The following is a 17,927-nucleotide window of genomic DNA, read 5'->3' as shown; positions in this document are numbered from 1 at the left end:
GGTGTACACGCCGCCCCCCTCCCCCCTCTTCCTGCGAGTCTCCGGTTGTCAAAGCGCCGGCTCGAACTTAATTCCTTTCTTCGGTCCTCCTCCAATGCAACCCCTGTGCGGTGGCAATCAGAGAGCCAGATCGGTGGCGGCGGATGTCTATATGTGCACCGCCCGAGCCGAAATTGCCGCTGCCGTTCGCCCTGTGTGGTGGCAATCAGAGAGCCAGATCGGTGGCGGCGGATCTGTATATGTGCACCGCCCGAGCCGAAATTGCCGCTGCCGTTCGCCACTGCGAAATTATCTTGCTGGTAGTAGCTGCCTACTTCGCCCCTACCGCACTCACGAAAGACGTCGTGCACTTCCTGCAACTCGCATTAACCGTCCATCGATCCACACCGATGTTAGTAGTGGGGGACTTTAATGTTGACATAAAGACAAACAGCAATTTCCTAACACTTATGCGGGAGAACATCCCGTTCCTCTCGCTCGTAACGCGTCCCACGGCTGTGACAACCTCGCGAGGCACTTGTATAGATCTCGTCTTTGAGAATCAAGCATTGGTGTACCAAGTCGAACATATATCAGTCTATTTCTCCGACCACAAAGCTTCCTTCATGACTGTCAAGAACTGTTAGTGGAGTCTTTGTTAAAGGAATACGTGTGAAAAATAAAAAAAAAAATTCTGTGATAGCGCATACATGTGTTGCTCGATTTCTTTGCCTCAATCTATCGAAAAGGTGAAACAGCTTATTTGCTGCGCTCAAATTTCGCATTAGGAAGTAACGTAATCGTCGGTAATTTTTTTCAAGGCCGTATAGAAGGGCTCAAGGGTCATCGTGTGTACCTCGGTGTTCTTGTATGTACGTGCACGCGCGCACGTTTAAAAAAATATGACATTTACGTAGCTTTTGCAGCTTAGATTTGTTGCAAACACAGAGTTGAGAGCAGCATGTGAGCTACTCCAATGCTTACTCTAAATTTATTTAGAGCATGTCTTTCAAGGTGCAGGGCCCCTTCCAAGACAGAAAATTTATTCTTCAAAGCGGAACTGTGTATGCACAGATCTGTGTGAATTAAACCACGTAAAGCTCGCTAACGCAGGCTAATAATTCTCGTTGGTTTACTCTCTGCATGCATGCGTACGATGAACGTATCTTGTAAAGATTGTACATTCCGTGATTGTAGCGTACTCATGATAGCTTTGTCATCTTATTCGACGATAAAAAAATGAACTGGACGTTGCACTGTGGCCTTCGCGCTATAATGAAGTGAGCGATCGACCTTGTCAAGCGCGACTTGCGATAACATCACACTTTCCTTTGGTCACAGTCATTTCAATTTTATGTCTACTCTTATCGGTTGAAGTCCATAACGCAAGCCGTTTGATGGCGTTCTATACCAATGAAGTAATCGCTGCAGGTTGTGAGTGAAGCGCTCAAGTAATTCCTTGTTGGCATCAGTTCAAAGTTGCAGCTATAAATTGCAAAATATTTGTGATTCCATACAAATTCAATTCTGCAGCATTAATGTTGTACACCACTGAAAAAAAAAGAAGGAACTAAGTGTTCCACACTTCTAAGGTAAACTAAACATTGAGCATTCACTTGACCTTAACCGCGTAATTACATTAGAGCGCTGCACGGGTCGTTTCTCGAATCCGTGTTCGAAAGTGCCATGGGTCGGGCAGCCGGAGCCCGGTCTGGTGGTTTGAAACTTGGCCCGTACCCGGCCAGGATCGGTGGCTGCTCACCGCTCCTGTGAAAAATCTCGCCTTCCGCGTAAATACGTTCCATACATCAAGAGATTGGACCCCAAGACATCTGAGGACGCCCCGGATGCTCATGCGCAGTCCGGTTTTTTGACATTCAGCGAATGTCGCCCCATCGGCCCTGCAGCTGAGTTGTACACTGGGACTAGGCCTAGTGCCTCCGGTGACGCGCTGGCGGCGGTAGATTCGCCGGCGCCGCTCGTCACGACGGCGTTACCGGCCGCACAATTGACACCTGAGCCTGGATCCCAGCTCCTGGTTCCTGCTCCAAGTCCTTCGGCTACAGCCCACCCATCGCCTTCCCAAAATGCACATCAGACCGTGAGTGATCTGCCCTCAGGGCGGAGCCCGGCGATGGCTTCCCAGACACCGATCGGGAATGGGACTCCAGTTGTTGTGCATGATGAAACGAGTACTCCTATGGACTTGTCTTCTGCGCTACCATCTGTGCCGTCGGCCCCCCGTGGTTCTCAGAAGCGTCCTTCGGAGCAATCTGCACCAGATTCGTGTTCGGCCAACAGCGGCTCCCAAGGCAAGCGTTCCTGTCTAACGACTGACCACCCAGTTGTGTCGACACCGGGCTCAGTTTGCTATAAAGCAACCATTAAAGCTCTGGCCCCCACAAGCCTCACGGAGATTCCGAACAGGATTATTCAGGCGAACCTAGACGCTTGTCTTGGCACCACAGGCTTCCGCGGCTTCACGGCCCGGAAGAAGTCAAATACCATCGCTGTGTGGCTGCCGACATTGGCTGCTGTCGAGCGTTTGCAAACGCTTCAACGTCTCTCGATAACGAGCGAGGTCACCGTGCCGGTCCAGGTGTACCTGGTAGAGGGCTCGGATCTACAGCGCTGTGTCGTTTACAACGTTGACGTCGGCGAGGACCAGACTGCTCTCCAGCGTGAGCTCTATTGTCCTACTCACCGTGTCATTCAAGCGCGTTACATGGGAAAGGGGCGCTCTTGCATCGTCACCTTGCAGGGCCCACCAACTCCCCCAGCCCGCCTGTACTACTATGGCTGCATTCTACGACCTCGGCCGTATAAACCCAGTGTCGTCTATTGTTACAAATGTTTCCGACCGGGCCACATGCGCCGATCCTGTCCATTTACAGCGCCAGATGAAGCTGTATTAGCTGGCGCAGTGTCTTATCGATGTGGACTCTGCAAGACCGACGACCACGAGATCACTTCTCCAACTTGTCCCACAAAGCAAAAGGCCACTCAGAAGGTTCGTCGCGGGATTCCTAAGCAATGGCCTCAGCATGCTGCAACACAACCAGTGCTGACATCTAACAGATTTGCGGCGCTCCAGTGGGATGACGACGACTGGCCAGAGCTTTCCGAGCCCGACCCGCCTGCACCCCATTCCCAACAGACTTACAGTGACAAAGTTCGCAAAGACCGCCGTCGCCCGCTGGTTATACAGAAGCAGAACGGGCCTGAACATCCGCGTGATGATATGGCAGCAGTTGACAATCAAATTGCCCGCCTTTTAGCGGAGGTATCCAAGCTCCGACAACACCGTGAACTACTTGCGCGTCGGCGACGTGCAGTGGAATCTCACACCACTACAAGTATCGATTCCGCTGCATCATCGTCTCTGTCACGCCCCGCTGTATCGGTCGCAGAGTCTACCAGATCTTCAGCTCCGTTGCCGGATAACTCTACAACATCCCTTTTGCGGTTCATGGTCAGCCAGTTATCCAACCTGACATCTGTGATTTTGCAACGTCTGGACTCGTAATCAAAATGGCGGGCACAGGTGTTTGTGGCGTGCTTCAATGGAACTGTAGAGGGCTCTCCACGAAAGTGGGGGAGCTTAAATCCCGTCTACGTATGAACAAGTTGCAGGTGTGGGCCCTGTTACTACAGGAGACCAACGCCTTGCCTGCCATTCCGGGCTTCAGTGGATACGTGTCTCCTTCGATGAGTGACCATCGCGTGCACACAGCTGCCCCTCCAGGAAAGGCGGCAGTGTATGTGGATACGCGCTATCCTCAGGTCTGCCTTTCTCTTGAAAACTGGTGTAACTCATATCAGGAGGTAGTGGCAGTAGCTGTGAAGTTACCCAAGGCAACTGTTGTGGTAGTGTCATACTACATAAGACCAGCCGGTGGCTCTTCTTCAAGAATTAATCTGGGCTGGTTGGTGAATGTCCGTCGCCAATACCCAGCGTGTCCTATTTTAGTTGGTGGTGATTTCAACGCCCCTCACCCAGATTGGGGGTACCCTACTTCTAGCCCTCGAGGTAGGCGTGTGCGGGACGCCTTCGCGGATGCGTTGTTTGTACTACTGAACCATCCCGATTCAGCAACGCGAGCTGTGCCTCAAGCTCGACGTACAACATACGCACCGGATCTTACGTGGTGGTCGGGTCCCGGCTCTCCCACTTGGCACCTGGAGCCCGACTGCTGGGGTAGTGACCATCACCCTATCATCATCGGCCTTCATCCGTCGCAGGCCCGCCGATTGCGCCGCAAGTGTTCTGTGGTCAACTGGGACAAATTTCGCACCGTTCTCCAAGATACCTCTGTGGACTCGTCACCACTACTTGTTGACCGCATACAAAGCGCGCTCAATGAAGCTACAACCATCAGCTGGGTAGACGTCGATCGACCGGCACCGGATATCGGCCTGCTCAACTTGTGGGCTGCTCGCAGACAAGCTGAGCTGGCAGCATCCCGAGACCCCACTTCGGCACAAGCACGTACAAGACTGAATTTCCTTACTGCTAAGGCCCGCAGATATGAACGCGACCTCTCGCGGAGGCACTGGCATACGTGGTGTGAGCGTTTTTCATCCAAGACATCGAATGCTTCTCTCTGGCGAACCTTCCGTGCCATGGAACACGGTGGCCGCCGTCCAGACGCGGCAGCCACAGCCTGCTTCGCTGCTGGCTTGTCGCCGGATGATTTCGCCCGAGAAGCAGCCCGGAAGTTTTTCCCGCAGTACGACGTGTTGCCTCAAACAGCCAATGGTGCTGCCTTGGCAGGCATTCCGACACATATCGACAGGTTACCATCTACAGCAGACTCCGAGGGGATTGCAAGCTCTTTCACCATGCCTGAGTTGCTTGCAGCGATAGATGGTACCAGTCGCAAGACAGCACCAGGTCCAGACTCTATAACTTATGAGGCCTACAAGAACCTGAGTTCCGCTGTGCTGCCTCAACTCCTCGACACCATTAACAGGGTATGGCTAGATGGCGTTGTCCCTCCAGGCTGGAAGTCAGCTATTGTGATCCCGATTCCGAAACCAAGCAAGCCGCCGACTGACCTTGGCAACTTCCGACCCATTTCCCTAACGTCAACGTTGTGCAAGCTTGCTGAGAAAATGCTAGCCACACGAATGTCGTGGTGGCTAGAGCACCACGGTTTCTACCACCCTGCTCAAATTGGCTTCCGTCCATCCATAGGTACTGAAGATGGGCTGGCTGTCTTGGCATCCTCGGTTTTATCGTCAACTCGTAGCCACAGTGTCCGTACTGTCCTCGCTATGGACGTCGAAAAGGCGTACGATAACATCAGTCATGCTGCCATCTTGGCTTCAATTGACATACTGCATTTTCCCCCTAGAGTACGGAATTTTGTGAAATCTTTCCTTGAAGACCGACATTTTGCGATTCGCCTCAGTGGTAACGCCGTCGGCTCATTTGTCCCTCTTCGTGGCGTACCCCAGGGATCTGTATTGTCACCTACGTTATTCAATATTGCTTTCATCCCGCTTGCATGGCGCTTGCACGATGTACCCGACATAAAGTTCTTGTTGTACGCTGATGACATCACGGTATGGAGCACTCATCAGGACCTGCAGACTCAAGCCGCTGCCCTTCAATCAGCTTTAGATATCACGGCGACTTACGCCTCTTCGGTCGGCCTTAGGCTTTCCGTCAGCAAATCTGCTTACATGTCAGTCGCCAATCGCTGGGGCCGGCGTAAACTCTCTGGAACACCCATTCGTCTTCATCTGTCCGGAACCCCTCTTCAACAATGTTCAACTATAAAAATTCTGGGTCTGATGGTACACGAGTCGGGAACCGGAACTGCTTGGCTCTCCAGCGCTAAAAAGCAGGCAATTCAGACGTTGGGTCTGATTAGGCGCATTGCTCCTAAAATGGGCGGCGCCCGCTCATATGTTGCGCGACAATTGGTGAAGGCGGTAGTGCAACCACGCCTTATTTATCAAGCCCAATTCCAGCATTTGACGAGGGCACAATGGGATCGCCTTGAGGCTGTTAATCGCGAGGCAATGAGGGTCATCACTTGCCTTCCCCGCATCACCCCGATCGTGGCTCTCCAAGAAAATGCACAGCTCAACACACTAGATGAGCTGGTGCAGCAGCGACGTGATGCTCGCAAGCTTAAGACCAGCCTTTCACACGCACCGTGTGCTCTCAGGGCTTACGCTTTCTCGAACTCGCTTCTACCACCACCATCGCCAGTTCTTCCTCCCTGGAGTTTTGTACAACTGAGTGATAACAAGCCAACTGATATACATCGCCCGACATCAACTCACGCGGCGGCGTCGCTTCGTAACCGAATTGTAGCTCAAGATGCCCACCTGCCGCTTGGCTCCATCGTCCTTTACGTGGATGCAAGCATTAAGGGCTGTGAAACAATCACTGCAATTTATTGCCCATGCGCACCTGCCCTTAATAAGACGACCCGGTTTCAAGTCCAAGAACCTCCTTCCTCCTTTTGTGCTGAGCTCCTTGCTATCCGAGAAGCGTTGTGCTCTGTAGCCGCCTTTCCCATGGTCCCCACGGCCCGCATCGTCATCCGCACTGATGCCCTCCAGGCGACGCGGCTTCTGCGACGCGTCAGTCGCAGCCCTGACATATGCCAAGAGATCCATCTTCTGGCGGCACGCATCCCGCAGCCAATATCTGTCGAGTGGATCCCACGCGACCTTCTAAGCTTCCAAAGCCGTGCGGATTCTGCGACCCGTCTAGCGACCTCTCCATCGTCACTGCCTCAACTCTTTCACCTAGATGATGCCACCCTCCTTTTAACAAGAAAGGAGCACCTCCGGCGCCGCACACGTGCTCTCATACCTCCGTGTGCGGTAAACCTCCCCCGCGGTCTTACCCGTGCAGAGGAGGTTGCGCTTCGGAGGATACGGGTCGGGGTAGCCCTCACTCCTGCCGTGACTAGGAAGTGGCCGCACTTTCGCCCGCTATATCCTCGTCCTGAGTGTCCGCTCTGCAAGTCGCGAAATGTTGAAGCCGACATCCACCACCTGCTGTGGGTTTGCCCTGCACTCAAACCGACGAGGCTCCGGCACCTCGCAGCAGCGGGACTCTCGCCGCATAATCTGAGCCATTACACTGCTTGGACGCAGGGACCGCATTATCGGTCCCTCTTGGACTTCATTAAGTCAGCAAATCTTTTTTCATTCATTTAATCATCCTTATTCACCCCCATCACATACCCTTGTATGCCCTGAGGCATTTATCCTCGCATCAAAAAAAAAAAAAAAAAAAAAAAAAAAAGCGAAGCAGGGTCCAGTTTTCGGTTATTGCGGCTATTGTGCAGCTATTTCAGCCCAGACCGTCTTTGCCAGAGACAGATTTTGCTGTAATATTTTCCCCCTTCACCATCATCATCACAATTTATTATACACATAAAAGGCCCCTTGTGGGGTACTACATAAAACGGAAGGGGAGGGCAGCGCTCGAAAAATGTTGACATTCATCAGTCAAGTCGGTCATCACATAAAAATGATACGTTCCATCAACAAGCACTGGCAGAGTAAATCAACAAAAAAAGGAAGTAAAAAACAGCACGTAAAAAATACAGACAAGCTTATCGACACAACATAATGAATGGAAGGAAAGGCACCATGCATTAGCAAATAACGCGTTCGATTAAGAGGTCTCAACATTTCAGGATCCCGTTTACTGACAGCGATTCAGGCAAAGAATCTCATGGCTCAATCACAGAAGGTATGACCGATTGATTAAAAGCCTTTGCGGATCCATGCAGGCGTTGCATACTGAGATAGTTGAATAAGCAGCCTGTCCTGTGTCCAGTGCAGGACGAAGGCCTCTCCCTGCGATCTCCAATCACCACTGCCCTGCGCCAACCGATTCCAGGTAGCATCTGCGAATTTCTTAATTTCATCACCCCACCTAGTCTTCTGCGGTCTTAGACTGCGCTTCCCTTCTCTTGGCACCCATTCTGTAACCCTGGTGGTTCTCCGGTTATCTAACCTACGCATTACATGACCTACTAAGCTCCACTTCTTTCTCTTAATGTCAATTAGGATAGTGGCTATCCTTGTTTGCTCTCTGATCAACACCGCTCTCTTCCTGTCTCTTAACGTTACGCCTAACATTCTTCGTTCCATCGCTCTTTGCGTGGTCCTTAACTTGTTCTCGAGTTTCTTTGTCAAGCTCCAAGTTTCTGTCCCATATGTTAGCACCGCTAGAATGCATTGGTTGCACAGCTTTCTTTTTAATGATAATGGTAAGTTTCAAGTCAGGATCTGACAATGTCTGCCGTATGCACTTCCAAACCTTTTTATTCTTCTGTAAGTTTGCTTCCCTTGCTCAGGGTCGCCTGTCAGTAATTGACCTAAGTAAACGCACTCCTTCACAGACTCTAGAGGCTGACGGGCTATCCTGAATTCTTGTTTCCTTGCCCAGCCATTGATCATTATCTTTGTCTTCTGCGCATTAATCTTCAATCCCCACTCTTATATTCTGTGTGTTAGGGTCCTGAATCATTTGTCGTAACTTGTCCCCAGTGTTGCTGAACAGGACAATGTCATCTGCAAACCTAAAATTGCTGAGATATTCGCCGTTGATCTTTACTACTAAGCTTTCCCAGTTTAATAGCTTGAATACTTCTTCCAAGCATGCAGTGAATAGCATTAGAGAGATTGTGTCTCCTTGTCTGATCCCTTTCATTATAGTTATCTTCCTGCTTTTATTGTGTAGAATTAAGGTAGCTGTAGAATCTCTGTAGATACTTTCCAAGATATCTACGTAAGCTTCCTGTACTCCTTGATTACGTAATGGATGTGATTACAATGGATGTGATCCATTGTTCATTATCCCTCCCTGAAGCCAGCCTGTCACCCTGGCTAACTGAAGTCCAGTGTTGCCCTTATTCGATTGGAGATTATCTTGGTGAATATTTTATACAATACTGGAAGTAAGCTAAGGGGCCTATAATTTTTCAATTCTTTTACGTCTCCCTTTTTGTGGATAACTATAATGTTCGTATTGTTCCAGTTCTGTGGGACCTTTGAAGTCGATAGACAGCTCGTATAAAGGGCTGCTAGTTTTTCAAGCATTATGTATCCTCCATCTTTGATTAAATCAACCGGTAGTCGATCTCCTCCTGCCGCTTTTCACCGTTTCATGTCTAGCAAGGCCCTTCTAACTTAATCGCTATTTGTAGAAGGAGCCTCTGTAGCCTGTTCATTACTACTTTGAATGGACGTATCGTGGCTGCTTTGGGTACTGTACAGGTCAGTATAGAATTCTTCCTCTGCTTTTACTAGATCTTCGAGATTGCTGATCATATTACCCTGCTTATCTTTCAGTACATACATCTTGGTTAGTCCGATGCCAAGTTTCCTTCTCACTGATTTGAGGCTGCGTCCATTTTTTACTGCTTCCGTGGTCTTTTTCCCGCTATAATTTCGAATATCTCTTACTTTCTCCTTGTTGATTAGTTTTGACGGTTCCGCGAATCCTATCTGATCTCTCGAGTTGGACACTGTGATTCTTTGTCGTTTCTTTATTAGGTCCTTTGTTACTTGGGAGAGCTTGTCTACTGGTTGCCTCGGTGCCTTACCTCCCATTTCACTTGGTGCTTCTGAAACCAGCGTAGTTATGATTTCAATCATTGCCTCTATGTCATCTTCATCTCTCTGTTCTTAGGCTGCATATTTGTTTGCAAGTGCCAAGCTGAACTGGTATGCTTTTACCCGTACTGCGTCTAGGTTGGCCTGTTTCTTCTTGACCAATTTTACTCTTTCTCTCTTCAAATTGAGGTGAATCCTAGCCCTCACTAGCCTATGATCACTGAATTATGCCCTACCCAACACTTCTACATCCTGCACTATGCTGGGATTGGAACAAAGCATGAAATCAATTTTATTTCTTCTTTCACGATTAGGGGTTTTCCAGGTCCACTTTTTGTTCCAATGCTTCCTGAAGAAGGTGTTCATTATTCGCAGCTTATTCCTTTCCGCGAATTCTACCAACATGTCTGCTCGAGTGCGTCTAGAATCCACGCCGTAGTTCACCATCCTGCTTTGTCCACACTTTTCCATTGAAGTCACCCATGACTACAGTATGCTGAGTTTGCACTTTTCGCATCGCTAATCTTCATAACACAGTTCTATTTCTTCATCATCGTGACTGGAGGTGGAGCGTAGGTTTGTACTACCTTTAGTATATGTATACCTCCTAATCAGCTTTATTACGACTACTGGTACCCTCTCATTAAAGCAGTAGAATTCGTCCATATTGCCCCATATGTTCTTATGGATTAGGAATTTTACTCCGAACTGCTTGTTATCCGGTAGTACTCTATAGCAGAGGACGTGGCCATTTGTCAGCACTGTATAAGCTTCACCAGTTCTTCTAAGCTCACTAAGGCCAATGATATCCCAAACAAGGCATGATAGTTCCGCAAAGAGTCCTGCTAGGCTGGCTTAACTCGAGAAGGTTTGGGTGTAAAACGTTGCAAGGGTCAGTTTTCATTGGCGGCCTGTCCGGTTCCAGATATTTTTAGCACCCTCTGCTGCGTTACAGGTCTGACCGCCGCCTTGGTCAGGTGCTCCGCAGCTGCTGGCGACTGAAGGCCATTGGTTAATTGAATGAGTCATTTGGGAGGGAGTGGCCGAATACTGTTGCTGTTCTGGCGAATACTGTTCCTGTTCTGGGAGGGAGTGGCGAATACGAATTCCTGTTCTGGCGAGGGAGTGTCTTGTTGAAGCTTAGTGGGTCTTACTAATTTTGTTGGACATGGATTAGTATATCCCCACTTGCTCTCGGCGCTATTGCCGGTGTCAGGCGCCTCTGCAAGCCTGGAGATGTAGTGTACTGGGGAGGTGAATTCCAGTTTTCCACTTTCAGGAAAAAAAAACGCGAGGATTCGAACTTCTGACTGTGGCAACCGAGCATCCAAGTCAGCTCAGTCAGATAACCCTGCGGGCTGTCAGGCCAGCTTTTGTCGGAGAATTCCAACCCAGAGGACCCTACGTGCCTGAAGACATGCTTGAATCATCCGCGATTACGGGTTTCACAACAAAGAGGTGGCATAACCTGGTATTTCTCAGTGGTTCTAACATCGTTGTTTCGGAGTCTACCATGCGCATGCGGCCATAAACGCGGCTAGATACACAATATATTTTTGGCGAATTCGAACAGCAGTTAAGAGGAAGCTTTAGCTCGGGTGCTCCTATCTAAATACATGTAAAAGGAGAATTCGTTTTCTCAGCAACCACTGCACCAAACTTGACTAGGTTTGTTGCATTTAAAAGAAAAACTTCAAATATAGTGACTGTTGCTTTCAAATTTTTTATTTACGTCGTCAATTCTTTTACAGAAAATTGGTAAAGAACGCAAATTTTCCGAAAACGGAACTATCAGGTTTACAACTCCGTAACTCAAAAATGAAAAATGACACTCCAATTCTGTGAATTGCATCTCATAATACATCTAAAGCGGACAAAATTGGTATGCCACACATAATTGTCGAAAAATTTAATAATGTGTAAATGCAGCTCTTGCAAAACCCTTGTATCCAACATTAGGATGGATAGTTGGGCGTGTTGGTTAAGCATGATTTGTGGTTAAGCCCTGTGTGTGTGTGTTTCTTCTTTGTCCTCCGTCTTTTTAGCGCCTTCACTTCAGAAACCTTGTATCCAATGTAATAAATTTACGTAATACATAAATTGACATGACTGTTTTAGGCTTGTAGCGCAGCTCAGGAAGAGCAAAAAAGGAAGGAGGTAGGGGTAATCAAAGGGAACGGAAAACAGAGAGTGCAGCTCTTCCTGAGCTGCGCTACAAGCCTAAAACAGTCATGACATACCAACTCGCCCAAACTGCCACGCTTTTGACATAAATTGACATGTCAAATTTGTCCGCTTTGAATGATGTAATGGATGCCGTTGACAGAACCGCGATATCTGTTCTTGATAGAGAGCTGTTAATTTGTAAACTTCGTGCTTGTATATTTTTCGAACTTTCAAAGTTTTGAAAATTCGTTGAATAAAATTGACGTCCTAAATCGAAATTCCCCTTACAACAGTCACTAGAATTTAAGTTTATCTCTCAAATGCAGCAAATTTCATTAAAATAGATCCAGCGGTTATCTGAGAAAAGCGTTCTTGCGTTTTACATGTGTTTGAGTAGGCCGCGCCGGAGTTTGGCCCGAGCTAAAGCTGCCTCTTAAAAGTAGCCTGCAAAAAAAAAAAAAAAAAAAAAAAAAAATTGAGGAAAAGAAAAAGCTTTTAGCGCTTACCGGGAATTCACGAGTCGCGTATGGATAGAGGTACACCAAACAGTTTACGGTCATGTTTGCCTGCCTCAGGCATCGGAGAAGTCTTTCCGAACGATGCGGAACTGATACTGATGTGCCGCCCAAGGCTGAGACGTCGGGTATTAAAGATTAAAGATATGGGCCGGTAATCTGAACCATCAGACCGACTTTCTGATTTAAAAACATAATAATAATAATAATAATAATAATAATAATAATAATAATAATAATAATAATAATAATAATAATAATAATAATAATAATAATAATAATAATAAATACTGGGGTTTTACGTGCCAGAACCACAATGCCAATATTTGGCATGCCGTAGATAAGGACAATAGAAAAATCTTGACCCTCTTCGGTTCTTTAACGTGCAGGTAAGTCTAAGTGCACGGACGTTTTTGCATTGTCTCCCCAGCCAAATGCGGCCATCGCGGCTGGAATCACATCGGCGACCCCGAGCTGAGCGATGCGATGCCATAGCCACTGGCCGGCTGCGGCGAGTTTAAAAACCGCCACAGCTTTGCTTAGACTCCTTTCGTGTGGAACGACGTTGTTGGCGAGGGACTTGGCAGGGGTCATTTTGACATTTCGCTTGAAGTTTCTTTGGTAGCGTTGATAATTTTAGCCGATATATATTACCCGGTCTCTGGGCCCCTGACATGTTAAAGTGGTCAATTAACTTTGAAATTCCTTCGCTTCAAATGATAACGAGGGGGCATTTGGGAGAAATTAGAGTTCGACAGAACAGGAATATCACGAGCGCGCTTGTGCGTGAAAATGGAAGAAATGTATTGGTTGCCTCAGGGCGCTAATCTTTAGGAACTTCTCTGTCGTCTCCTTTAAGCAAGCATACGTTGTGCGACACGTGGGACTTTGGAGAGAGGAAATAAAAGAAAATATTTCGTTTGCGTCGCAGACTGCCTTGCATTTCAAGCGGGTCTAGGGTCTTCTTTTTGGAACTTCTTAACGCGCTGCAATATTTGCTTAGGCCTGAGAAGTACTTTTTCCACTTAGGAATGTAAGTGTGTTTGGTTAGCTTCATAAAACAATCGGCTTTTTCTCATAATAACTTTTTGGAGAACTGGAGAACCAAGACTTGTTGGAGTCGCTGCGAATGCCAATAAGCGGGATATAAGATCCAACTAAAGGGGAAAGAATGTGTTTGCACAGAATGCAGTTTTAGTGAGCTGCTCTCGAGGACAGACGCTCGCCTAAAAATACGGCGGTATTCCAGTAGTTTTGAAGTGGTACTGCATTAATTTTCTTGAAATCATCCTTTCTTTTATCCAGAATGTACTTTGTGGATGGTTGACTTACATGGACTGGTACAGACAGAAGAAATAATGCCATCTTATGTTCACTTGGGCCATCAATACGTTTTTCACCCGCCGTGGTTGCTTAGTGGCTATGGTGTTGGGCTGCTGAGCACGAGGTCGCGGGATCGAATCCCGGCCACGGCGGCCGCATTTCGATGGGGGCGAAATGCGAAAACACCCGTGTACTTAAATTTAGGTGCACGTTAAAGATCCCCAGGTGGTCGAAATTTCCGGAGTCCTCCACTACGGCGTGCCTCATAATCAGAAAGTGGTTTTGGCACGTTAAACCCCATAATTAAATTAATTAAAATTAATCAATACGTTTCAGTCACAGTCAATTGGAGATTAGAAACAAGCACACGATCAAGAATAATATCGCTGCGAGTTGCTATTTTTACTGACTGGACAAATTTTAACATCAGACTCACATCAAGGATGTCCCTCTACAGGGTAGAGTGCGCGGTTGCATTGTTCCAGTCGACGTCAGGAAAATTAATATCTCCCCACAGCATACACCTGTCTCAAGGAAAACGAGAATTAAGGTCAAGTAGAACTGAGTACACGACAACAAGCTATAAATACATTATTACGTGAAGGAAGCGGCAAATTAATGCCCATTATTCCTTATTGCATTTTATACTGAGAAGCACAAAAGACAAACAAAACTAAACAAAACTTTAAAGCCTCTCCTCCTGGACCTTGCTGGGCAGTAGTGAAGATACATGCATCTTAGATACTATCTCATATAATGTTTGGGTATCTTGTATCTGTATCATAACACAGCTGGCAATACTTGCATCAGTATCTGTATTTCCGATGCATGCAGGAATGTATTGTGTATCATAATATACAAGGTACTGGCCATCGCAGCATCACCTGCGAAACTATAAACGTTGGTTGAACTCCGCTTCTCAAGCTGATACTGCTGCTGCTCAGCCTCCTGAATAAAACTAAACGGAGCGAAATTCTTCTATCTTTCCGCCAGAACCCCTCCAGCGAGGGCAGGCGATGAGGTCTGCGTGTCCCTATTGGTCGAGAAGAGTCACGTGGTGGCGCTCTCGCCGTCTCGGCAACAACAAGCGCGAACACCTGCGCATAGCTATTCCCTATGGTTTTTTTGTTTTTGCTTTAGTTGCGTTGGTGCCATGACACTTGCTCGTAGCCGCCGTGCTGTGCTGCTTACGCCAATGCGGGCAGTGTCTTTCGCGCAAGTTCGGATGCCCCTATAGTGTCGTTATCGAAGTTTCTCTTGCGTGGTGCTTTGTTACGAAGTCTGAAGAATGCTAGATGCTAGGAAGGAGATTCGAGATACATTATCACACCGAATACTCAGTTTCTCTCATGAGCATCCACAGGAGTTGTGTAAACTATTTTACACATGCACCGAGTTTTCTATTGTTTGACCTTAACAGGTAAGTTGACAGTACTTCATGCTGAAGTGTCAGCTATTAGTGGTGCCGGCTGTATCGTCTTTATACGTATTGAATGTGACTGTGTGATACGGGACCTCTTTTCTATGTTACTTACACAGATATTTTGTTTTTTCTAGCTCACCCTTCATTTTCTTGCTCTTACAAAGCACCAGGTAATAGGAGTTATGAGTGGCAGTAGTTTCAATAGCAGCGGTATTCTGCGAGGCTTCGTGCCACTACAGCACGCACGAAACGCTTTTGGGCGGCACCAGCTTTCTCGCAGAAGAAAAAATCGTAAAATGATGGCCTGTTAATGAATATGTCGCTAACGAACGCTTTAGGCCAGCAGATGAGTAGAATATGAAAGCTCGCTGCAGCTTCACGTGCCCTCTGTATACACGACGCGTCACAAAACAGCCGCTACAAGCGTTCTTGCTGCTGTACGCTTGCCCGATGCTCCGGTATTCCGTAAATGGTAATGTGCTTGCGGACAAGGTAAACTCCACAGCGGTACTTGCGCCATCGTGCAGAGATTTCTTGCTTACGTTCTTATAATTAGATGGCTACCTGCTAGCTGGGCGCTAAGCAGAGCAGCTACTCCTATCACTTACAAAAGCGCCAGGGAAAAATCGCTTACAGCGCAGCGTACAAGGAGTTGTCATATTAATGAGCTAAAGCGACCCCAATAAATTGTTTCGGAATGAAAATATAGTTTGAGCAAGAAAGGCAAAATTTTTTAAATACTAACAGACATTTCGTTCAATGAAACTAGGTTTGTAGGAGTTAGGCAATTTCCGAGCAAATATTTTTTGTCCGTACGCGTTTTCTGCTACATTGTAAACATCTGTAATAAGAAATTTGCGAATGCATCGAAGTAACTTAAGATACAAATGGAAAGTATCGCATCGGATACAATAATTGCGGCAGTATCCTGTATCTGTATCTCAAATACTTGTTGCCCAATGATTGTTTCTCAAATGTTTTTATCATATCTTTTCCATATCTAGCATATCTTATCCATGTTTTTTGATGTGAAACAAACATTATTATTATTATTATTATTATTATTATTATTATTATTATTATTATTATTATTATTATTATTATTATTATTATTATTATATGATACTATACCAAAGTGGTTTGCACAGTTTCCTTTTGGAGACAAAGTCTTCTTCTGAGACTTCAGGTCGAAAGGGAGTTCGTGAGATCTCAGAATCTGGCAACTTTTCGCCTTGTGAATTTAGACGTTTTTCAGACCTTGTGGTGCACGTAGGACAATGCAAAATGCATAAAAATGAAGCTTGGAGAAAAAGACGCAGCAAGTTAGCGTAGAGGTATGAACGAAGTATTATTCAAGCGCAATTAGCGCAATAAGGCCGAAATAAAACCTCAGCGCGCTCGTTCGAACCGCGCGCACCTAAAACCGGATACAGAAGTGGCACTTGACTCAATAAAACACATGCGCCGATCTGAGGGATTTATGAGTCTACACATTTGAGCCGGTGCCGCAGGTAGTGCAGCTTCAAGAAAGAACAACATGTATAGTGCACTAATGCGCCCAACGAGTTTGTTTTTCTTCAACGTCAACGGCTTTGATTTGCCTTTCTTTAGGAAGTTAACTTCGGAACTTGGCCATCAAAATCTTCGAATAATGATAAGAATGAACAGTTCTCAAGGACCGACTGGACACAGAGGGGAAGGAAAGAGGAAGAGGTCCATAGTTTCAACTACACAGTAGAAGTTGGCGTCGCACATAAGCTGTTGCTTGTCAGTCAGAAGCCTGTCGAGCCTTATTTTAAACAAACTATTTGTTCCTTGAGCATAGGCATACGTTTTTATTTGGGCTAGTATCACATGCGGTGAAAAAGCCAAGCTAATAGCGAAAGGCGGACCTCGAAATTTAGAGGCATGCCTCAAGATACTCCCCTTATCTTTCAAGCGCGTGAGTTGAACGATACTAGTACAATTATTGCCAGACTTGAAGCGACACAGTTGATCAGGGCTTTCAATACCAATGTCATTAGTTCTAACAGCAAGCTTTTCTGCCTAACAGGTAATAACTTTTGACTCGTATTGTCCACTTGTCAACACGTTCGTTTCTGGAATACCAGAAAAATTAGGATTGATCTGCGGAGGCGGTTCTCCGCGGTATCGCACTCAGCCCCTAAAACTTTTGACGTGAGACGAGAGCACAGCGATGGCGCTGCTCGTGCTGCCATCCGTGTTAGAGCCTGCTGATTGATAACATCCAACTATTCTTTCCAACGTTTCTTCGCAAATAAGAAGGCGGTTGACCAGACTGTCAATATTGGACTAAGATGCACTTATCAAGCCTATTTCCGCCAATAGGAACGAACGAGGTTGTACAAGGCGGGCCAAAACATTTCAGGATCACTGGAGAATTATCCATCGCTGACACCAGGATTCAATTGAACATCACCCGATGTTACCAACAAAAGATGGATAACACGGCCACTAGAACAAGAGGAGTGAATCATTTGAATCAGCTTCGCGCGAAACGGATAGAAAAACTGTAGTATGCCATTGCGTTTGCTGCTGACAAATGAACAAGCAAAAGAGAAAGAAAAATTAGGCCGTCTGTACGTTATGCTCGTGCGTTATGGTCTGATGTAAGCGCTTGCTGTACACTTTTTAAATAATTGTACGGCGATATAGTATATTGATCGCATAAGCGAGTATTCTTGTACACAGCGCTAGCCCTTCCATCACACTCTTGAATCTCGAAGAGCCACTCAGACATACATTGCTATCGAATCCGAGCGAATAATATTGCCGGGAATGTAAATTTAAAGTGGGGGACTATTAGCTTCCAGAATTGCATAATACACTCCCGCTAAGAGCTATTCTACCTTCGTTACATGTAAACAGGCGATATGTAAGTGTAATCCTCATGTGCCACTTTG

The sequence above is a fragment of the Dermacentor andersoni genome, chromosome 1 (assembly GCF_023375885.2).
Source record: "Dermacentor andersoni chromosome 1, qqDerAnde1_hic_scaffold, whole genome shotgun sequence".
Classification (NCBI taxonomy): Eukaryota; Metazoa; Arthropoda; class Arachnida; order Ixodida; family Ixodidae; genus Dermacentor; species Dermacentor andersoni.
Note: the sequence above shows the minus strand (reverse complement) of the source record.